Consider the following 9607-nt stretch of genomic DNA (forward strand, 5'->3'; position numbering starts at 1 on the left):
CTTTAGCTATCACTTATGGGTTGCCTCCAACATACTGGTGATGTAAGTTGTTAGGATGCGAAAGTTAAGGCTTTTAAAACACACGTGGACTTTTTGGAGGGTGACAAACCAGAGCATCGAATGTTAAATGACTGTGCCTTTGTTCTAGCTCAGCCCCTGTTAGGGGACTGCATAGCAGGTGTGCACAGCAATGTGCATTCAAGGATATGCCTGCAGTGCTGATTATAATTGCATGGGGAGGGGGAAGGAGAGAGACAGAGAGAAACAGAGAGAAGGAGGCAGAGAGAGAGAAGGTGACAAGGAAAAGAAGAGAAGGACAAAAAAAGGAAGCTGCTGTAATGCCCCTGATGGAGGAATAGTTGGGAATGTAAAGTGGTCCCAAACTCAGCTCCTCTGCAGGGCTCACAGTGAGGGGCCTGAGAATGGCAACTCATCAGCAATATGTGCAAGATGACTACATTTTTGTAGAAAACCCAGTGTCTATGCGCGTGTGGACATACCCGCCTGGTGCATATACGGGCTCACAGTGACAGTGAACTTCTACATCCACATGCAAGTGGAAAGGGCCTGAAAATACACCATGTGGGAAGGGCTAGACATGCAGAGGGGGCTAACTTTCCATCTCGGAAATGTGTGGACATTTCCCAGCAAGGATGGCAACAGAGCCTACCAGTGTAATCACCAAATTAAGTTCATTCTGTTACCCAGATTTGCAGACAAATCTGTGTTCACCTGCAGGACCTGGGGGCTCAGAGAGAGCCCAGCGGGTTGTGACTGAAGCAGAGGGAGCTCCTACCCTTCTCTGAGCACCACTCCCAGCCCCACATCTGCAGAACAAGGGGACTCCTGAGCTAATTCTGCTGCAAGGATCTAGGGAGGCAGTCAGCCTGGTCCTGGGAACCTCATGGGTTTCGACGGGGACAAAGGGTGACCCAGCTGACCACTGGGTTCCCGAGACCACCAGCAAGCTCCTCCTGGCCTCATTGTCCCCAGGGCCCCACTTGCAAGAGGACAAAGGGAGGGCTTCGAGGACACGCCTGCTCGGGGATGCCCAGTGCAGACCGGGTGCCCTGGGCCGCTCCCTCTCGGGTCCAGGGCACAGCGAGGCCAAGGAGGGGGCGGGAATGAATCACGGCAAAGCTATGCTGCACAGGTGCAGTGAAACTGTGAGACGCTGGGAACCGAGCCCCAGCTGGGCTGCCAGCCTGGCAGGGCCGCGCACCGACCAGATCCCCAGGGTGGAAACAAAACACGCTGGGGCTTGCTCCCTCCGAGAGGCGGCTGAGGGCTGGCTTTCATATTTCGGTAGCTTTGTGTTTCCACAATGGACGCATTTCTGCACTCTGGCCCTTGTAAACGGATCCTGTTCAACAAGGCAAGTGATCTCTGCTCCCCCACATTTGGGATGCGTGGAGTTCAAGTCCTGGTTCTTGCCCTACAGTTGCTGTGTGACTCACCTGGGCTCTGACCTGTTCTGGGCAACTACAATCAAAGGTGGTGGGTTCACCTCCCAGGCTAGTAGGAGGAAGGCTGTGCTCCAAAGATCACAGTGACTCCACTCACTGCCCCAATCCCTACGCTCTCCAGGAGCCAAAGGGGAACCTCAGGGACAGGACCCCACCTAAATTCAGGTCTGCCAGGAAGGACTATGGAGTCTGAAAGTCAGCAGTCACGTGGGCAACACCTGGATCAGGTGGGACCAGGCAGATGTCTCAGCAGGAGTGGGTGAGAAGTCATCATCAAGGGGAGGAAACAGGTGTCAGCCCACTTTCTCCTAAGTCGGGAAGGTGGGAATGTCTGGGTTCCCTCTCCTGGGTCAGGGCCTGGGGCCCTTGGGAAAGGCCATCAAAAATCTGCTCTTGAGTTCCCTGTTTTACTAACAACTCCACTGACAGGAAGATGGGAAATCGAAGGATGAAATTTCCTGTCTGCAGTAAGTGGGGACATCAACCGAAAGTACCAGGGCTTTCTGAGCTCCCCTCAACCCTCATTCCTAGTTTTACAGTAAGAGCTATTGTTATAAGTATGGATGCTGTTGGGTTAAATAGCTTTGTTACGGTTCATTGGCCGGCAGCAGGTGGTGGTTAATCCAAACGGCACACATCTGGGGTGATGACCCCCAGTTCTAGCAAAATGCTGCTCCTAGAGCTGGGAGAGGGCTTAATGTTCTACTGTCTGAGGACCATGCTGCTGTGCTCACTCTGTATGAACTGACGCTCCTGCTGTTATAGTGGAGGTGGCCTTGAGTCCCCAGACACTCTGAGCCCTTCTCGTCACTCGCCATGTTGCAGAAATGTGCTGTCTCCAGAACAACCTGGTCGATGGCCTGGGGGACTTGTGTCCTTGGAATCCCACCTGGGCCTCTATCCAAGTCACCGTGCCTCCCTCATGGCCCAGAGGTGCTGTACCCTTTCTCTGCACCTCAGCTGGGCCACGGGGTTGATGCTAGCACCTCCTACTCCAGCCCCATCCATTGCCACCTGTCACCACAGCTGCTCCCCTCCTGGAAGTGTGTGGTTTGGGCATCATGGTCAGTATAGAGCTCCTGGGTGTCCGGGGTGGCATCTTGCCCATCAGCAGGGATGGTGGTGGCAGAGGGGTACACAGGGGAATTCTCTATCCTTCACGGCCGTGGATGGGAAACTCCTCCTGCTTAGGAATCCTGGAGCATATCGCTGCATCTGAAGGAGATGCCTGGGCCCAGTCGTAACACCTGAGAGAACCAGGCACCCAGGGGCCGTGGAGCCCAGCCCTGTGTCTGCATCCACAGGGGCTGCTGTTGGGAGATGAGTCAGGCTGTTCCTCTTCTCTTCATGGTCATAGGAAGAAGCCTAGACTGGACCTATGTCATGGGGGAGGGGACTGCCTGGGGCAGGGGTGATGGGCCAGTCAGGGCAGAGGAGCTCTGAGATGAGAGCCCGTAACAGCTCCAGATTTGGGGGTGCCCAGACCTCCGTGCGAGGCCATTCTCCACCAGAACTACCATGGTCTTGGCACCACTGTTAGTCATCTCGAGGCTGTTAGTCATCTTGAAGCTGTTTCTTTCCCCTTTGTGGGATAAGTTTATAAAGGGGCTCCCACCCCATTGGGTGGCTGTGGGATGGAATGCAGCTATGAATGGACAGGGCCTCACCCAGGGCTCTGCACGGCGAAGCCTCCCTTTGCAGCTGCGTGCATCCACACAGGGCCTCCGCGCACATGCTGCCCCCCTGGCCACGCCTACTCTGCCAGGCCCTGTGCCAGGTGCCAGAGAGAAAGGTGCAGCCCCCAGCTGCTCCCGGGTGTGGGGAGAGACTCACCTGCAAGCAGATTGCAACAGGAGTCATGACTGATGTTTGCCCAGGGGGCCTCAGGAGTGAGTGATTGAGCCCGGGGGCGCCCCGGGGGCTTAAGAGGCAGAGACGCTCTGATGCTGTAACAGACACAGAGAAGAGGGACCAAGAATTCTTATTTTGTTGTTTTGTTTTGACTACACGTATTCCTTCATTTTCCACTCATTGATCATATTTCTCTATTATCTTTCATGTGCCAGGCTCAGAGAAGTTCTCTAATATAGAGACAGCGTTTTATCCAGAGCAAGTGACATTACCTGATGGACAGAGCCTTCTCCGACCCACGGTCACCACCCTGTCCATCTGCTATCACAGCAGTATGAGGCGCTGGTTTAACCAGGGATACTCCCACCGGACTGTTGCCCTCCTCATAGCACCTAGCACAGCCTATTGTGGGCAGGGGGGTTGTCAGTAGCTTTAGGAGATGTCATCTAGGAGAGCTACACAGGGGGGCCTGCCCTTAGGCCGGAAGGACCTTGTGAGCAGAGGAACCAACTGAGCAAGAAACACAGTGTCGAAAGGCTCAGCATGTTCACGGTGGTGGGGAAAAGGAGGAAGGTGCTCTAGGTGGGGAGTGGGGGCGAGCATATGCTAGAAAGCTGAGCCCAGACACAGCTGGGCTGGCAGACCCAACCAGACTGCGTTGAGCAGCCCTCACCTCCTGTGGTGCCTTAGCATAGGTTCCTCTGAAGGCAGAGCTGAGAATTGTGAGTAGTTTACTGGGGAACGTTAGTAAAGGATGAGGGTGCAAAAGAGGCAGAGGCAAATAAAGGATGCATAAGCAAATTAGCCATGCTATGCATGAAGGCAGACTCATCCATGGGACCTTCGGAGGACCCCATGACGTGTATCTCAGAACCACCCACCCTGGGAAAGGATGACTTCCCCACCTGATCTCACTCCCAGCATTGGTTGGTGTGGCCCCATGAGCTGCTAATTTGCAGTAGTTCAAGACTGCCTGGGTTACTCCTGGGTGGACCCTGTTGGTGCCTATAGGAGGGGTGCAGTGGGTGTGGGGTGGAGAGTTCTAAGTAGTGCATGCAAGGAGGTATTACTGGGGGTTTGGGGAAAACCAAGAGCAATCAGTCCAGCTGTCTGACATGAATCTTTGCCTGCTAGATTTCCCAGCCTTCCCTGGGTTCGGAAGATCCTTCGATTTCCCAGACTCTGAGCCAAGAATTCAGGACAAATGCCTGACTTGGGAAGTGCAGGGAAGACAGGTCAGGGGTTGGGGGAGTGAATGCATGTTGTCATGGAGATATTAAGAAGGCAGCCAAAAAAATGGGCCAAGGAGCTTAATCCCTTGTGAAGACACACATCTTTATCCATCAAGGGATGAAGAGTTGGGACATCCACACACCCACTCCCATCAGTCATTGGCTGGTTGCTTCTCCCAGGGGTGGTAATTCCCAGGGACTTTGGCCAGCCATGAAGGCAGTTTGTCTGAACTCTGAGGTTTTGGACAAGCTTTCAGGCACACGTGCCCCAGACCTCACCCTCTTGGCATCAGAAGTGGATGGCAAACTCTCATCATGGCCAGGACAGCCACCTTGGACCTGCCTACCCATGGTCCTGAGCCAGAGGAAGATCACTTCAGGCCAGCAAACACTTGCTAAATGTCCCTGACCCTTCTTTGGTTTCCTGCATAGCCCTGCCAAGCCTGAGACTATATATTTATTGTTGGATTGTGGGCTGTCTCCTCCAGTGATATGCTAAGCTCCCCAAGGTCAGGGAGTTGGTCTAAGTCAGGTGTTATTTCAAGTGCCTAGAACAGTGCCTGCACAGGAAAGATCCAGTATTGCTTGTTGAATAAAGGGGGAGGAGTCTGTGAGTCACACCTCAACATTTAGTCTCCCAGGAGGAAAGCAGACGCCTTGCCTCCTCTGGCTTTCCCCAGGGCCTTGGGCTGGGTCTTCCCCTGCTGGTGCTTACCCTAGGCAGGGAATTCCTTTGGGCATTATCACAGCCATTTCCCATTGGGTGGGCATCCCCTTTGAGTCCCTGCAGACCTGGGGTCCATGCCCTGTCCCACCTCCTCCATCTAACCCCCCCACCCCGAGGCCTGCCTTTACACATAGTCTTCGGTGTAAAGTCACGGCAGTATTCAAAAGGTTAAAGCAGAGTGAACTGTTAATTTTAATGCTTTCTCTAAGCTTCAGTTTTAATAAGCGAAAATGATGTTCTTATTTGCAGTAAAGTGGTGTTATAAAATTCTGTCTGTCAAGCTCATTTTAAAACCATGGAAATAAATGATCTGACAAAATCAGGCTATTAGACAAGTGAGGAAGAGTGATTTCCATAAAAGTAGAGGAGCTGTTCCTTAATTTCACACTTGGTAGTCTTTTGGGTCGACTAAATTTTTAAATAAGTGATAAAATTATATTAGCGCAATTGCATTTTTATAGATTTTTTTGGTCATTGTACTCTTTTTCAATCCCTTTATTTTAACTCAAACTGTTCTGCTGAAAGGTTACTCTCAACTTATGTTACCTCGTAACAGTCTCTACCCACAGCGTGGCCCGAGGCTCGCAAATCCTGGGACCAGCCAGGCGGGTCTGGTGAGAGCACAGCACGTGCCCAGAAATGGCCACTCTCTGCGGGATACGTGTGGTCCCCAAGTCCGGAGGGTGGGGTGGTGGAACACCCCCTGGACTGAGAGAACATCTGTCCTGGGCTTCTGAGCCCACTCCGTCTTTTGCTCAGAAGGAGCCCTGGTTCTCTGGAAACCCTCAGCCTCTCTACTTAGAATGCTGGCTGAGGACAGGACCAGACAGTGTTTGCCCAGGAAGCTGGGAATTTAGGCAGAACAAGGGAATAGTGGCTCCTTTGTGAGCCTTCATGCGCGCTGCACCCCCGCTACCCAGCCCCCCGCCCTGCAAACTTGCTGGACCCCTCAAATCATCAGATAGCCGGGGCTGCACTAGAATTCTGTCTCCAGCTCTGGAGGGAAGAAGGAAGGAAGCCCACAGAGTCTTTGGTGCAGTTGAAATATCCCTTATCTGACAGGGGCCCGGTTGCAGGGAGGAAGGGGACTCCTCTGATTTGATTTTGATAATTACAACAGCATCAAAGGTATGAATGTTCAGCACATCCTCTGTGTGAGTGCATGCCAAGTCACTTCAGTCGGGTCCAATTCTTTGTGACCCTATGCACTATAGCCCACCAGGCTCCTCTGTCCATGGAATTCTCCAGGTAGGAATATTGGAGTGGGTTGCCATGCCATCCTCCAGGGGATCTTCCCAACTCAGGGATTGAACTTGCAGCTCCTGCATTGCAGGCGGATTCTTTACTGCTGAGCCACAGGGGAAGCCCAGCACATCCTCTTTTCTGTGCCAGTTTCCCAGGTTAGCTGTTCAGAGCCCAGACGTCTGCCCCACTCAGCACCATTTAGCCTCTGTGCACACCCTCCTAGCCTTTGTTGGGGGGCTCTGGCAATGACACTGGCCCCGAGCTTGACGCTGGCTGTGAACAGTTTACAAAAGCTTAAATTCATCTCCAGGTGGTCTGCTTCCAGAAGGAAAAAGAGTCTCTTTCTCATTGGAAGGGAGGGAACACATGTTTTGTTGGGAGTCTGCCATGGGCCAGGCACCATGCTAGGCTGTAAGGATGCAGAGACTTTGTCTGTAGCCAATGGAGGGGAGTGGTACTCACCTGGGAAGCACAGTTCTTAGGACCAAGGAGCATCCTGCTCCAGAGAGAATGGCCTCTAGTCAGTGGAGGCCAGGCTTCTGAAAAAAGGAGAGGTTGAGTGGGAGGGCCTTCACTAAGGGGCTTTGGAGAATCATTTTTCTTTAGTTTAGTAAAGTTAACCAGGTGCTTTCCATGTGCCAAGCACTGTGCTGGCTCTAAGAAGGGCCCTTTCCTATTCCTCCCTGTGCTGGGAGGCTGAGAGAATGCCTATTTCCACTGGGAGGACTTTCCAGGTTGGATCCTTGGTCCAGGAGCAAGCAGAGCGACCTGGGAATGCACAGCGTGTCTGTGCCTCGGTCTCCCCATGAGTGCAGTGGTGCTCAGGGGTGCTGGAGGACTCTCCCAACCCTGGCACCCTACAGCCAGGGGATCTGGGCTGTGGCCAGCATATGTGCCCACTGCCAGCCAAGCAACATCCTTCTGCCGTTTGGGAGAGCATCTTCCAATCGCAGAAGTCAAAACCGCCTTCTCCCCCAGAATCTCCAAGAGGCAACGTGGGAGCGCAAGGGAGTGTTAGAGTCACACGTGCTTCCTGGGAGAGAGGAGGAAGTGCCTGGTAGACAAAGCCTGCAGGGTGGCCTTGGAGGGGCAGGGCTGTCTCTCCCTAGGAAGGAAGAAAGAAGTCCAAATTAGTCATGTTGTATTACTTCTTTTTATGGCAATGCTCTGAAAGTCTGCAAATGTCAGCATGTTAATTTACTGTCACTCAGTGATATTATTTCATCCTTTCAAAAATGTGTTTCTTGCATTTTCAGTAGCATACTCCAAGTGTTCTCCATCTCAAAGTTTCTATAGATAGTGCGACTACTTTCACTCTGACCGTTGCCAAAATGTAGAAATTCATCGTTGACTGGAGCCACATATATGTTAGGCGTAGAGTTGGGGACTTGGGTTTCCTGCTTACAAAAAGGGGAAGAAGCTGATTTTTCTCTCTGCTCTATCACCCCTTGTCCTCCTAAAGTGCTCTGGGGTTTCTCTCTCAAGGAACATGCAGAGATAAATTTAATAGAGAAATTTTAGCGAATCAGTCATGGCTGAGTTTGTATATGCAGTCAGAGCCCTCCCTGTCTCCGAAGCCAGCCCACCCCCACCCCGATGCTTCTCCTATGGTGGCAAACTTATTTCAAAAATTCTGATGAAACACTTTGTAAATTTTGTTATTCTGTGATGATAATAAATCATTATAGCCTTAAACACTTCTCTAGCTTGGAGCCTCAGTCACAAATTATCTTGTCATTCTGACCAAAACATTCTCCAAAAAAGCTTGACAAGTGCTAAAACCCAGAACATGAAACCATGTGTTGTTGTGAAAGCAAGATTCAGAAATGTCAATTAATTAGATTAAGAGGCTACTTTTAGCTTTACTCGTGTTGCCAAATAACCCTTAAAATATGCATAGCAGTGGAAATCTACCTCCGCGGTACAGTACTTCTGTGCCGAAGGAAGACAATGGATCGGACTAATGGACGAAATTATTGTATCTGTCAGTCGGCTCCAGAGAATGATCTAGAAGCAAATGTCGCTTCTTTTTCCACAGTATGGCTTCATAAGCTGGGTAAATTCTGTCATTTATGAATTTGAGTAGTTCCCCCCACCCTGCCCCTTAGAAATCATATACAGATCTAGAAGAGAAAGTCAAGCTTTTTCCTATGTCTTTACTAGTAAGATGGATTTTTAATGTTTTTCTGTGCTTTTTTTTTAAATTTGCATTTGCATTTTGAAGTTCACTTTGTAAAAAAAAATATATATCATGGAGAAATTATTTAAATTTTTTCTCCCTGTTTCTTGAAAATCTTATCTTTAAATAATCTATATCCTCCATTTTATTTATGCCATAAACTGTTCCTATATTTTAATGGTCTGTTTGCTTTAAAAGGGGTTGTTGGTTTTAATAGCTCAGTTACTATCTTTGTAAACTAAACTCCTTCTGACGAAATTCGAGCAGATCATCTCTGCCTGTGTGTGGAAGGCACATTCCAACCCCTGAAAAGGAAATTTAAGCCAAATAAATGTTCTGCCCAAATTAAAATACATAAAATGAATAGTTAACTTGGACAAGAGCTGATGGACGGAGCATTCGGGCTGCGGACAAGTGGGTGTTGGGAGAGCTGGCTGCCAGCAGGGCCTCAGGAGAGGAAACCCAAATGAAATTAATTTCCTGTAACCCCCTTTGTCCATTCCTCTGGACTAATTGATTGCAGCATTGGCATGGATGTTTTGGGAGAGCAGAAATGGGCAGGACGGATGGCACTGCTGAGGGTGACATGAGGCAATTGCTGCCAGGTTCTGAGACTCAGGATCTTAGCCCCAGCACCTCAGGCATGGGTCAATGCCACCCCCCGCCCCTTCCCACCCATCAGCTCTGAGAGCACAGGGGCTGGAAACTCACCTCCAAATTCTCATGGCAGTTGTATCCACCTTGATTCTATGATAATCTGTGTGTGTTCTGATGCTAACTTGATGACAGGGCATTTCCAACAGAGCGAGACACATCTGTGCCCCCACAGAGAAATGGTAGGCGTGTGGTGGGGGTGGGGGCCAGGATGAGAACTGTCTGAAGCTGAGCAAAGCTGAGTGGAGCTGTG

The sequence above is a fragment of the Capra hircus genome, chromosome 18 (assembly GCF_001704415.2).
Source record: "Capra hircus breed San Clemente chromosome 18, ASM170441v1, whole genome shotgun sequence".
NCBI lineage: Eukaryota > Metazoa > Chordata > Mammalia > Artiodactyla > Bovidae > Capra > Capra hircus.